We start from the raw sequence: 14,528 nt of genomic DNA, 5'->3' as shown, positions 1-14,528 counted from the left end.
AAAGAGACTGATTAATAAGGTTCATTTTACTTCGCTTTTTTGCCACTTTTGGCTAATCGCGAAGACAAGGATGAGTGATGATATGATGAAATTGATGAAGGGACATCATAAGGAACACCCACGTCCAGGCTAGGATTCGAACCCAGAACCCCTAGCATCGTTCAATTATAGAGAAAAAAATACCAATACGAGAAAGACAATACATAATATAATTATTTGGAAAGAACTGCAACTTATGACATATTGATATAATTAATTATTGTTAAATTACATAATCATATTTTTATCTAATTTAAATTAAATTAGATGATCTAATGCCTTTACATAATGGCAATGGCGTAACTCTTCACTGAACTCTACAAAAGTGGTGTGATGTCTCGAACACGACGAGCCTTCGTGCCAACCCCGCGGCATTGTAATTAAGGAGTATCTGGTTTCTTTCCCAGTGGAGGCACATTGATCAGTGCTTAGGATCCCGCTTTAAATTGCTGGTCCAGTCCCGATTAGGCTATCTGAGCATAAAATGAACTGAAAACCAAACAAACGATTGGCCCTCTACGGGCATTAAGGATGGAGACAAAGAGTAGTGGTTGTAGAGACGAGGGGCAGGGCGGGACGGGGCGGGGCCGAAAAACAAAATTTTTCTGAGGTCTAAAAAAAATATTTTTTTCCCCTTAGTCTTAGATGTTCTATATAATCACAATATATTTCATATTTTTACCCAATAGTAATAAGCAGAAAATGTCTAAGATTGAAACCAAGAATTATGGAAAGTTGAGAAAGTCTCTTTACTGTTTCTTTTCATTTCCGCTACACGAATAGTGCACTGAACACCATTTCTATGTAGCACTTAGTGGCAAAATCTGCCGAGACTAGAACGAGATCAACCTTTTCGATGCTAATCGAAACATGACAAAAACAGCCGTTGCTCGCAGCTTTTACTAAATTTAGTAATTCAAAATTATTTTGCTACTTCTTCAGAGTTACTAATTGGGTGATGTTTACATGCAAAAACTTGTATTGCCCGATTTTGGCTACGAATTTACTTTTCTTCTTGTTCGCTGCTAATTCACAACCTATGAAGGAGTGAATTTATTATTCTTCCACCTAGATTGTTTGAGTGTTGTACTAATATCAAAACGATTATAGAAGAATTTAACTATAATATTAATAATGTTAGCTAAGAATAAATTGGCCATAATACCTTTCTAGTCAATACTACCACTACATGCATTTTTACGTCTCTCAACCGTTAATATCTGATTTGAAAACACTGGTGCCATCTGTTGTAAACTCTAGAAATGTATCATTGACTAAAATACAAGAAAAGGAGGTTGAAGGCAAATCTATCTTCTGTGTATTGCACCATGACATAAAGGCATATAGGATGCGTGGAGGTAAAGCCCAACACATTCTGATCTGGCTGATGCACACAGAACCCAAAACGTGTCAATTGACACATACATATATATACATGTATATATATATATATTGATTTCAATAACACGTTAACGTGCATAAACTGCAAATGACGCACCTTTTAGTGTGTCAAAATACACATTAGGAATGTATTAAAGGGTATTTTTATGAGATGAAGTTCCGTGTGATGCACTAAAATGCATCAGTTTGGAAGATCAGACAAGATCATTTCAAAGATAACAAACTTTCACTTTCAATGCATCAATTGACACAGGTAAATGTGTAATTTTGTTATCTTCGAAATGATCTTGTCTGATCTTCCCAATTGATGCATTTTTAGTGCATCACAAGGAACTTCATCTCATAAAAATATCCTTTAATACATTCGTATGTGTATTTTGACACACTAAAAGGTGTATCATTTGCAGTTTATGCAGTTACGTTAACGTGTTATTGAAATCAATATATGTGTGTCAATTGACACGTTTTGGGGTCTGTGTTGCGGTCAGCACCACGATCCGTTAGCCCATACACCCTAAGTTATCCAATTATTGGAGGCTGGATGAGCCCTAGAGCCGCTTATAGTTAAATTTCCACCCGAGACCTCTCTCACCTCGGGAATCGAATGACGGTGTCACGCGTGACGTTAAAAGAGGTTTTAGTCTATTCCTAAGAGACATTTACTTATATTCCTTTATTTTGCGTATGTTTTCTGCTAATTCTGGATAATCGTGACGATGAGTATGAATGATGATTAATATTGATTACATATTCAACATTTGTAACCAGTGTGCGATTTAATTGGAGGGATGCCGGGGATTTCACCCCCACAAAAAATATCCCCGGCAGAAGAAAAAAAATATCCCCCGCCCAAGTATTATATACTATAGTATACCATTTTTGAGACTGAGCCCCGGTAGCTTAGTCGGTAAGGCGTCTGACTACCATGCGAGAAACTCGGGTTCGATCCTCGGCGGGGAAGAACCGGGAATTTCCCCACCTATTCAAGCGGCTCCGGCGCCCACCCAGCGTCGCATAAAGTGGGTACCTGGAGGAAACTCTTGGGGGTAAAGGCGGCCTGGGGCGTGGTGCTGATCACGTCACCCCCACCTTCGGCCGTGATCAAGAAAATGTGGGTCCCTAACTCCACACCCCTCTATGCGTCTTCATGACATGTAGCACAGGGGAACACTTTACTTTACTTTTTAACTTTACTTTTATTTTACCATTACTTAACTATGGAACCAAGACCACTGTATTTAACCATTAAAACAATTGTGCCCTACTTCATGTCATAAGTTGTTCAAAAAGCTCCCAGACTAGCGCCGTTGCTCTGTCCATTGCTCAATAAATTATGAAAACTTGCGTTCATGGCAAGTAGAGTTGATTTCGTCAACTGTATTCCTAGGAGATAGATCACATTTCTCACCGCACGCCGCCATTGAGTTGAACGGGCAATATAATTTTTTTCAAGTTTTCTCTGTTGCTAATTCAATAGCTCTTTTTATGTATAAGTTAGGGTTTTCTTAGAATGTAACTATATTAAGGTTTCTAAATTACGTGTAAATATCATAAGATTTAATGTCCTAGGTTAGAACACCATTCTAAGGTACTCAGAACTGGAAGAAAATAGTTTAGTTTACTGACTGGTAACGTTCAAATTTGCAAAAAATGTACAAAAAGCTTAATTGACACACTGTTTGTAACCCTATGTGCCTTCAGGTACAATACACCTCATTTGAGGTGAAGGGAGTGACATAAGTGTAGAGGTAGCATCTTCATGCCAGCACGTTTCGATAAAATTCCCGACGTGTTATTACGTAAGTTTTTGGAAGTTTTGGTAAACTTAGCTTTCACTCGTTAAAGGAGTCCGCGAGGACCCTCGACCTACTGAGCTGACTGCAAATGTTTTCTCGACCAAAGAGGCATTTCCGCAAACCACTTTGAGCAGTATTCAGTGTCCTTGATGCGGAGTGAATATCTAGGAGGCGATTTTATTGTTACGTGAAAGCAACAGAGGAAAAACGAACGGATGAGACTTTCACTGAAGGCCCCGCCAGCGTAGCCTATGATGGATTCTCCATGACGCCAGAACACCACCGGGGAGGGTCTCCGGCGGTTGCGTCCCAGCCTGGGCGTGAGCCTCCACGATCGCGTAGTGGTAATAACCCCTTATAATCAAGGGGTCTCTGGTTCGATACCCGGTGGAGCCACAAGTGGTTCGGATCATACTTTAAACTGTAGGCCCAACCCCGATTAGCCTTCCTGCGCATAAAGTGCACTTAAAACAAAAACTCAAAACTAGTGTTGCCCACGAGACGAGACTTTGGCCTGTCTCGTCTCGTGGAGTCTCGTGGAAATGCTGTCTCGTCTCGAAAATATTCGTTTGTGTTATGACACATGGTCAATCTCGTCTCGTCTCGAATTTTTAAAAGGCTGTCCCGTCTCGTCCCGTGGGCAACACTACTCAAAACTCAGCCTACGCGTGGTTGTTCCTTCATCATAGCGATTAGCCGAAATATGAAAAAGAGCGACGTCAATGGCAATACGTATACCAAAAATACACAGTGGAAGAAGTGTTAGCGTTTTCAGAATCTTCCCAAATGAATACTCCCTCTGTCCCATAATTATTGTCCGGTATACTTTTGTTTGTTGTTCCATAATAATTGTCTGATATTCAAACTGTGACATTTGTGTATACAGAAGAAGAAAATGAAACACGGGAATGAGTCATACAACGTTATTACTCAAGGATCAGTACAAATTGGCCGATCAAGTATCCAAAAGAACATAAATAAAAAGTTACCATTTTGGCATACCGGACTATAATTATGGGACAGAGGGAGTAATAAAAAAAAAAGATTGAATAAGATCATCCATTCTGATGGTCGTGATTACCCGAGAAAAGCGGTAAACGCATGTAAAATAATCATTTCACGTTATAACCCTCTGCCCACGAAGTGAGTTGGTATCATTGTATGACGTCTTGCCTCATTTTGATTGGCTAGCATGCTCAGAGCCGTGAGGAAGAATCAAGCCTGCTCAGTCGGGAAGCATCCGTTAAGGGGGAAAGAGTGGAGTGACTCTTACTGTACACGTGAATGGTGAGTGTGGCTATGCGATGGGGGATGTAAGTAGATTGGGGTTCCTTCTAATTCTTTAGTTAGATATTTATTTATATGTTCAATATTAAGTTTGTTATTTTCAATTAATATTTAGATTATTATTAGTTTCAGTAACCAGGAACCTAATCTATAATTCTCGGTCGTATGGCCGCGGGCACTACTCACGTATTGCCCCCCAATTATTAATCAACTAAGTTGTAGGATATAAATTTATTTGAATTTGATATGAAAGGAAAGGGAAATATAAACTAGGTGTCTATTAGATTTCTATATTCTGGCATTGTTAAAAATAAAATTGAAAAGATCTAAGTTCTGGTTTGAATTCGTAAAAATAATTTCCTAGAAGAATGGCCAGGGACAACAGCTTACTTTCACTGGCACTCTGTATACAGTAGATCCTGCTTTATGCAGTTGAGATTGAACGTGACTACAATGAGATGGGCCCTTTTTTACAGTTTAGTTACAACTCAGATGGAGAATCTCTGTTACTGGACATACTCCCGTTATACTACGTCCTTGGTAACTTATATGATACCATCTGCAGTCAGACACAAAATGAGGCTATTGTTAGAATTTCCGCCGTTGCCACACCGGTGGCAGTGGACGTGCTTACAAATGCATTTGTTTGGTGGTTTAAGACAATGTACAGTCACCGGCAATATAAATGGGACACATAGATCCTGAAATTCTCGCTTCCCTGCAAGGCGTTGTGTGTGTTACCTAAATCTACGGCTGTAGTAGACGTTGCCATTGAAAATCCACTTATCGCCGTGGAGTTAGGCAACACACACGACGCTTTGCAGGGAAGCGAGTATTTCAGGATTTAGGTGTCCCATTTATATTGCCGGTGACTGTACATCTTAGTTTTTCAATAACTTGTGGGGGTTTACTTGATTGAGAAATGGCATAAATATTTGATAGAACGGCTAAAGATTACAGCGCACATGTTTCTTTTGAGGGAGGACTCATAACTAGCCAACATAGCAAGGGGAATGTTGCCACATCGTGTGTCACCCTAGCTCGTGTTCTCCTTGAAGGAAGGGCTGAAGCTTGGACTAGGCAACGGTGCGTGGAGAACGTTGCCAGATCGTGCGCGGAAGCAGCGATTCTTGACTCCTTGCTCACTCTGCTTTCCCATAAGTGGCAAAGGTACAATTCGTGGCCATGATCATCGCAATTCTCCTTGACCTTACACAAGCAAATCCCCGCTAAACACAATGCAAGTACATATTATGCTAATGATGAGGGATCATAAATTATTCCATGTTTGTACTGGACGAGAAGTTTCCAGTTTCCTTTCTACTGGAAGAATGTCGGGTCAACCAAAGTCACATCAGTGGTAGATGTGCGAGGATGTGATATAATGCGTACAGCAATGACATAACACGGTCGCTCGGCTGCAGCATGTGTGAGTACGTGTATTACGTGATAATGAGGAAGCGACGTGTGAAACGCTTCCTCCTCCTGAATGTCGCTTGACTTGTTCCTTCAGTCCCTTATCATTCCTGGAGACAGGAGCAAATCGAAGTGGAACGCGCTATCGAGGAACAAAGTGGTTGTCGAACACGCGGAAGATGTCAGGGGCACAAGCGAGAGCAAGTGCCTTTACAATAACATGCACATGTGCATTTAGGAGTCAAACGACTTGTGTATTACAGCCTACCCGATGGCGTAGTGGTAACATCGTTGCCTTGTAATCAAGGGGTCTGGGTTCGGTACCCGGTGGAAGCACATTGTGGTTCGGACTGGACTTCAAACTGTAGGTCTAGTCCCGATTAGCCTTTTGTGCATAAGGTGGACTTAAAACAAAAACTCAAACTCAAACTTGTGAATAAGGTGAACTTAAAACAAAAACTCAAACTTGTACATAAGGTGGACTTAAAACAAAAACTCAAACTTGTGCATAAGGTGGACTTAAAACAAAAACTCAAACTTGAGCATAAGGTGGACTTAAAACAAAAACTCAAACTCAAACTTGTGCATAAGGTGGACTTAAAACAAAAACTCAAACTTGTGCATAAGGTGGACTTAAAACAAAAACTCAAACTTGTGCATAAGGTGGACTTAAAACAAAAACTCAAACTTGTACATAAGGTGGACTTAAAACAAAAACTCAAACTCAAACTTGTGCATAAGGTGGACTTAAAACAAAAACTCAAACTCAAACTTGTGCATAAGGTGGACTTAAAACAAAAACTCAAACTCAAACTTGAGCATAAGGTGGACTTAAAACAAAAACTCAAACTCAAACTTGTGCATAAGGTGGACTTAAAACAAAAAGTCAAACTTGTGCATAAGGTGGACTTAAAACAAAAACTCAAACTTGTGCATAAGGTGGACTTAAAACAAAAACTCAAACTTGTGCATAAGGTGGAATTAAAACAAAATCTCAAACTCAAACTTGTGCATAAGGTGGACTTAAAACAAAAACTCAAACTCAAACTTGTGCATAAGGTGGACTTAAAACAAAAACTCAAACTCAAACTTGTGCATAAGATTGATCAGAACAATTTTGACCTGAGTAACGTCTGTTCTCAAAGATACACTAGTCCGAAACCGGCACGCAGAAATTGTTGACATTTTCAAACCTTAGGATCTATAAATGGCAGGATATAAACGTTTACATACAAATTAAATAGCAATTACACAGCTTTGTACTTCATATTAATTACATTTCTCAATTTACAGTACTTCATTTAATTACAGTTCAACAAAAGTATGCAATATTTTCCACTTACCATCCCCACTTGTCATTACGAAAGTCTTAAAAACACTGATACATACATACTGCGAATAAAGTAGGTTATGTACATTGATATCTCTCAGAATATGCAATCCGAATTAGCTAACGTTACTAGCTTTCGAGTATTTGGAACATTATAAATAAACTTGGCGCGACCCGATAATGTCACACAAGTGATGATTAATCGCAGTTCCGTAAACAATCACAACTCTGATTTAATCGTACAACACATACAACAAACTATGAACAATTGTTTTTCCTCCATTGTAACACAAAGTCGACCAAGCATCTCCCATGTCAGAAATCTCCACTTCGAGCACTGCACTAGATAACAGAAATCGCAAACAGCAGATAATAACAAAACTCAAAGCCAGGACGGACCTTTGATTGTGTGTTCCAGCACAAGGTCTGATAAAGTGTTAAAAGAACACTACAGAATAAAATCCGAAGCCTCTTTATGTAATATACTCAAACTAAGTAGCTGGCTGTCTTTATGTAAACTAAAGGTTTCCTGTAAATAGTATAGCAATCACGAAAATCACGTAGAAGTGATTGGCCACAGGCAACCATTGTTTTACTGTAGGTATATAGTATTTGGGACATTCCATTTACCGTATTTCAGCACCCTGTTTTTTCAGTCCAAAAATTGGTCATCGTCGCGTCAAATAACGAAACCAATGATAGCGGTGCAGAATCTTCAATTTTGTAAGGCTGTACTTCGCAACACTGTAGTAAATTTTCTCAACTGTAATATTTCGACTATAATGCACAAATTAATAACAATTCATGTTAATGTATTACCTTTTCATCGGACCGGAAAAGAGTTTGCTAAACTTTCACGGATAAATTGTGCATGTCGATTTGAACTACGTGTATATTAATTTTTAATGTATATTCAATGGTATTCGTGTATCCTATTCTCGAACCAAAGATACAGTTTACTAATACATTATTTTTAAGCAGCGGTAATACCGACACTTCTTTAAAATAAAACACAAAAATGCAAAAATAAATTGATATAAAAATCTGCGACGATCATGCTGTGAAATACAGCATGTGAAATTTTCCTATGGTGCACATATAACGGACAATTCAAGTTACTCAGAGTAATTATAACAGAAATCAAATTAGTGCACAGCACATATGTGTCGTTTACGACTATGACTGTTGTGACGTTCTATTGTTGAAAATGTTACTGAATAGAACAAAAGCAGTGCTTGTATGAACAGTTTTGTTATTACCATTGTTTTGGCGCCTTCTATGTTTAGCTCCTAGAGTGAGATTACTTTCGTAACATCTCTGGCTGTTTTGCATTGGCAGCTTTCGAGCGAGTCATAAGTCCCGGAGCAGCCAATCAACAAACGAGCCGCTGGCGTCATCTCTACCCAGCACCTATCGCTATCCCTGTTGCACGCGCTCTGGACTGTTGGTAGGCTCACTAACTGGACTAGCGCAAGAACTCCCACGCGGAACCCCAGAAACCAACAACGTTTTTGTGCAAATTCGAGAGACTTGCCGAAAACTGCATTCACTTAACCTTGAGGAAGATTGATAAAAAATGCTGCAAGAAGATATTCAAGGTTCGTTTTTGCTCACACGGTCACCCACATTCCATTAGTTGTTCGGTTAGAGATGGCCTCGGTATCACGTGATCAACCATCTCGCATGTGCTAGGTGTGATTTCGTAATCATTTTGTTGTTAGCGTGTTTTCCTGTATCGTAAAAGGGCACCTGGTATTATTTAAGCCCGTAGCATGTTATAGTTTCTTGAAGAACCTGTACTGGTGTAGGCTTTTATCATGTTCTTTTGGAGCCAAGAAGATTAGCAAAGCTTCTCATAACATGCGTTTATGCACAAATAGGCTAATCAGGACTGGACCTACTAGCTAAGAGAGAGAGAGAGAACTAATACAGCCCTAACGAAATTTTAAGACAATCAATATATTCAAACCGGAGCATTAAAGAAGTCGGGAAAACCAGTTATAAATGCAAATCCCTATCAAAATGTCCCCCGATTACCATTTTTGTCTTTGAGTGCTATTTGCATAGAGTGAAAAGCTCCAAATATAAATATATAGTATTTTATTATGTATCCCGCTTCTCCTAGAACGAACGCAGCTATTTACTGTCCACCTTCACGATTACACCCCCCAGCGAAAAGGAATCCTGCGTACGACAGTGACTGGACCTATAGTTTGAAGTGCTTATCTGAATGATTGAAATATGCATCCACTGGGAACTGAATGAGTTAAAACCTTTTGGGTGTGTTGGCACATATGGCCACTTTGCACCCTTTTAGCATATACGGGGGGTGGGAATCCCCTTATCTAAAATTCTTACCTTAGAGCAACTCTTGAGGTGGAAATTTCTAGCTGGGGGAATGTTGAAGGAGGATTTGGTCTAGCTGGGGGTTTAACATGGTGACATTGAGACAGCTGGGGGATGCTTTGCGAATATTTTGCTAGCTGGGGGATACCATCCCCTCGTATCACCCCTCACTTTGAGCACTGCCTTAGAGTTTAAAAAAGGTGTAAAGAGCCCCTTGAGAATGGTGGAAAGTGCGAGGTTGTAAAGAGACATACACAAAAGATACACAACACATTAAAAAGGTAAAGAGACACTATTTACATTTTACTATCCTTGGGCTGACGAAAGTCGAGCTTCTCTTATTATTTCTCTGCATATACTGCCATGTTTGTATGCAGGGTGCGAAATCATTAAAGATTGGTGGGGGGAGGAAGATCTTAATCTACACGCACACATATATACACGAATATATAAATATTTATACATATAAATACATATTTATAATAATAAATATACAAGTAAATTCATATTTATAATACATTATTATTACTAATATTATTATTATTAAGTATATACTTTTATATATATCAGATATTTAAAAAGTAGGAAACTAATTCCTTATCTGACTGGTTAAGGATGTCAATAAATGGGAATATAGTTGAAATATTTTTATTATGTTTTAAGTTTTTGTTTAGTTTTTGCTTTGTATCAGTATAAATCGATTAGATTTCATAGTCACTTTTTTGTCTTGCATTGATATTTTATCTTTATTATGAATATATTATATCAATATAACATTTGTTATTGGTGTAAGATCTGTAAATGGTGTCTTGGCTTAGAGAGAGAGAAAGTATGCAACACTCACAAACACATTACTTTGTGTGTGTTCTCGTTACTATCCTTAGTAAAGTATATTTGAAGTAAAAAAATAACTGGTCACCTTTTGCTTTTATAAAAAACACTCTCCCCCCGGAAAACTTTTGGTGGGGGGGATTTTTGAAGCCAAGATTGTTGGTGGGGGGAAATCCCCTGTCCCCCCAGGATTTCGCATCCTGTTTGTATGCAACATAAACAATGTTGCCTCAATGCCAGAACTTTTGACTTTGTAGCACGCTAACACTTTGCCACGGAGGCTAGCACAATACTGGAATAGACATGTTCATCTGTTTCTCTCCTTGATATTTCTGCACATTCCTCCTGAAGTCATTCGCTTTCACATCTCTCGCAAATGTTCACATCCTTTCTCACACTCTTCCTTCGATTGTCTCTGCTTATTCTCGTCACGCTGCTATTCTCCTAGTTTATGTGACGTAATGTTGCTTATTAATTTTTCACCCGAAGTTAGGAAGTGAACGTAAGATCCTGCCAAGTACAAAAAACAGCTTTACGAGCTGACGTTTCGCCGTCATGAAAGTCTCGGTAAACAGAAAGTGGCTACCTTGTCCAGAGAAATTGGCCATCATTCATGAATAAAGCAATTACACAACAATGTGTTTTGCTTTGAAGGCGGTTTTTGTTCGTAACAGGAAGTGGAAAGTGTATACAAGCATTGAAAGTACATTTTTAATGTGTGATGACAGATAAAAAAAGAAACTGTTAGGACAGTTGTTTAAACATCACATATTCTAAGCAATGGACGACACAAAGTGGTGTTTGTCAAACTACCTGGGGACTACGCTGGGAACTATAACTTTAGATCAGTGGTTCTGAAAGCACCCCCTTGAGGTCAATGGTTTGATTTGAGTTTGTCTTTTAAGTCCACTTTATGCACAGGAAGGCTAATCGGGACTAGACCTACAGTTTAAAGTGGGATCAGAACCACTATGTGCACCCACCGGGTATCGATCCCGGGATCCTTTGATTACAGGGCGACGATATTAGCACTACGCCATCAAGGAGGCTCTTGAGGACAACGGGACAAATGGAGATGTCAATCTGGTGTTAAACCTTGCACAATTTTAGCTTATTTACGATTACGTTTACACGCTGTACTAGTGGTGAGTGGCCACTCTATTGGGCCATATAGCTTCTGATTCTTCTCTGAATATTGGCAACAATATTCGGTTCTTCATTAGCATCTATTGACCGACCGAATCGTATAGAATTTACTGAAACAATGAAACAGTGCTTCAGAAAAAATCGATTTGGAAACTGAGAAAAATCAAAGAAGCAGCCAAGGGCCTCCCCGATGGCGCAGTGGTAGCGTCATTGCCTTGTAATCAAGGGGTCCCGGGTTCGATACCCGGTGGAGGCACAAGTTGTTCGGATCCCACTTTAAACTGTAGGTCCAGTCCCGATTAGCCTTACTTTGCATAAAGTGGACTTAAAACAGGAACTCAAACTCAAAGAAGCAGCCTTCACAGACTCTTCCCAGAATCCCATAATCTACTTCAGAGGTTTATCCAGAATTTTCCATGGGTGTAAGTGTAAATTTAGAACCAAAATAACCATAAACTGGGCATCTGTGATAAATTTTAGGTGAGTGTTGAGGATATTTGGGGGCTGTTGTGGCACGTGGATAAATCAACTTGTTTCCCCTTCTTGGAAACAGAAATTCCACAAAGAACGCCCACGCCCAGGGCGGAATTCGTACCCTGGAGCCCTGGTGCTAGCCACTTCGCCGTGGAGGTTACCGAGGACGAGAAAAGAGTGTAGTGCATGCCTACTATGAGTTCTGGACAGTCCTTCTCCGATTTTTCACTCCTTCACCCCTGTGTTTGCCACTGGACTCGTTCACTTAGCGCACGCATCCTTGCATCTGTTGCCCATGAAATAATTTTCTCATATTTTTTGTCATATTAGAGTAAAATATTTGTTTGTTCGTTTGGCGCCAGTTTGAAAGCCAAGTGAGGACCTGGAGCTGAAGCCCTCTCAAGCCCCTTCAGATGTGCTAACTCTCTCGAACCAAAGAGGCTGTCAATCGTCGAGTCAGCACCTATGAAATTTTCACCTTTGGTCAGAATAATCAAGGCCAAGGTACACTTCAACCCTGTACATAGTGTTATTCCCAGATTACACCACATATTTCTTTTAGCTCAAACGAACCAAAATATGCAAAATAGCCTTTCAATATTGCCAAACATGCTTTGAACGAGAAGGAACCATGTCATGGAGGGGATTCATGTCCCAGAAAGTGCGCAAAAGTGTCAATGACTCGAGGTTAAACGACAATTGTTTCACCTATCAATGATGACGTCACACGTCCGTGCTGAGTCTAAGGGCCTGGTCCAGTTCGATAAACCTGAGTACAAGGCAGATCAACTTTTGGTCTAATTCAACCCATTAGCAAGCTTCGAAGGTCTTTACCGCTTACGAAACACGTTTCTCATGCATTTGTCGACCGGACTATGACAGTGACCTTAGGGTGTCTCAGAGTACCTTTCCCCATTGTAGTTAAAATGGCTTACCTAACACCAGATGGATAGCAGCAGGAAACCAGAAAGATACTTGTACATTATGCAAGATTTAAAGGCTTGGCACATACTTTTAATTTTGGGCAACAGCAGCATTGCGACAGGAGCTTGATTCAAGGATTTAATTGCTATGTCAACCTTCGATATGTTTACCGCGTGACAAGTTATCGAACAAGGAAGAATTTTGAAGTTGGGCGTACGCAAATAGTCCTCTAATTGTCTCAAATAGTATTATTAACATGATGGTTACGCCATTTTCCAATAATAAAATGGAAGCTTGTAATAATGGTAAATACATAGTATTTATGTATAGTTAGTATTGAAATGGAACAGGAAAATGTATACCTTAACTCTTTCATAGTTATGAACAGGGGTAGACAAAAGTAAAAACAATTGAGGCACCAGCCACTTTTACTAAGGAGACAGCTTTTTTTTTTCAAATACAGATTAAGAAGGCCATGAATTTAACGAAGTTAAGCTACGAAATGTGTATCTTAAAACGTTTCATTTATTAATTAACAAAATATTTGGATTAAAAGTAACTAATTTTTGGACAGGAGCTGCTTTCCTAAAGAAGGTTCACTCGGTAACAGCACGAATGCAATAAATTGTAATATACACCGTCTCTACCATATTGTTTCCCGACCCTGTGGCCGAGTGGTTAGCAAAGCGCGCTACAACGCCAGGGGTTCTGGGTTCGAGTCCCGGGTAAGGCATGGGTATTTGTGTTCGTCCAGTTGATAAGAAACAAAGAAAATGTAAGAATTGAAAAGTGTAAAAGTGAGAAAAAGAGTGAATGGTGGGGGATACCTCCGTGTAGGGGGTATTTCCTTTAAAAAAAAAAAAAAGTGGTTAGCACATCGCTCTGAGACGCCAAGGGTCCCGGGTTCGAATCCCGGTCGGGCTTGGTTGTTTGTGAATGTCCATTCATCAATTTCATCACTCATCCGCATCTTCGCAAATTAGCCAAGAGGCACAAAACGCGAAGTAAAATAAACTAATTCAATCAATCAATCTACCATATTGTTGCAAATTTAAAAATTTGGCTAGGAAAAGTGCAAACATTTGTAATGGTATGTTTATTAATCTCATTTATTCATATACGTGATTCAGAAAACACACAAACATTAAAGAAACATACTGTACTCGTTATTTAAACAATATTTTTTAGAACTGAATTTAAAAATTCAGTCGGCAGGCGAAAATTTTTAAGCGCCGTTGCGACCTGCATTTTTCTACCCTTGGTTATGAATTCTTTATTAGTAAATCACTCAGAACCGAGAGGGTTTATGCATTCAGAGCGTAGGAGGACGAGGCTGTGACGTTTCTCCGACATTTCGTCATGGTGAAAATATGGGCGTCCGGAGGGATCAAGCCCCCACTGAAAATTGATGGTACATAAACTTAAAAATTACGCACGTATATTTCGTTTCAGTCGCAGTAATTTTATTTTAATTATTGGAAGGGTGTTGCAGGAAGAATTTATTTTGAGGGGGCAGCACTATTATGGGGGAAAATATT

At 39.4% G+C, this 14,528-nt stretch overlaps 1 protein-coding gene across 6 annotated transcripts in view; it reads left to right on the top strand.

Annotated features, from left to right (window-relative positions):
* LOC145986678 (fatty acyl-CoA reductase 1-like) overlaps window positions 1-14,528 on the top strand; it is a 125,532-nt gene that overhangs the window by 73,604 nt on the left and 37,400 nt on the right. The window lies entirely within an intron of this gene.

The sequence above is a fragment of the Lepisma saccharinum genome, chromosome 4 (genome assembly GCF_977018435.1).
Source record: "Lepisma saccharinum chromosome 4, izLepSacc3.1, whole genome shotgun sequence".
Classification (NCBI taxonomy): domain Eukaryota; kingdom Metazoa; phylum Arthropoda; class Insecta; order Zygentoma; family Lepismatidae; genus Lepisma; species Lepisma saccharinum.
Note: the sequence above shows the minus strand (reverse complement) of the source record. Positions and strands in the feature narration are given on the sequence as shown.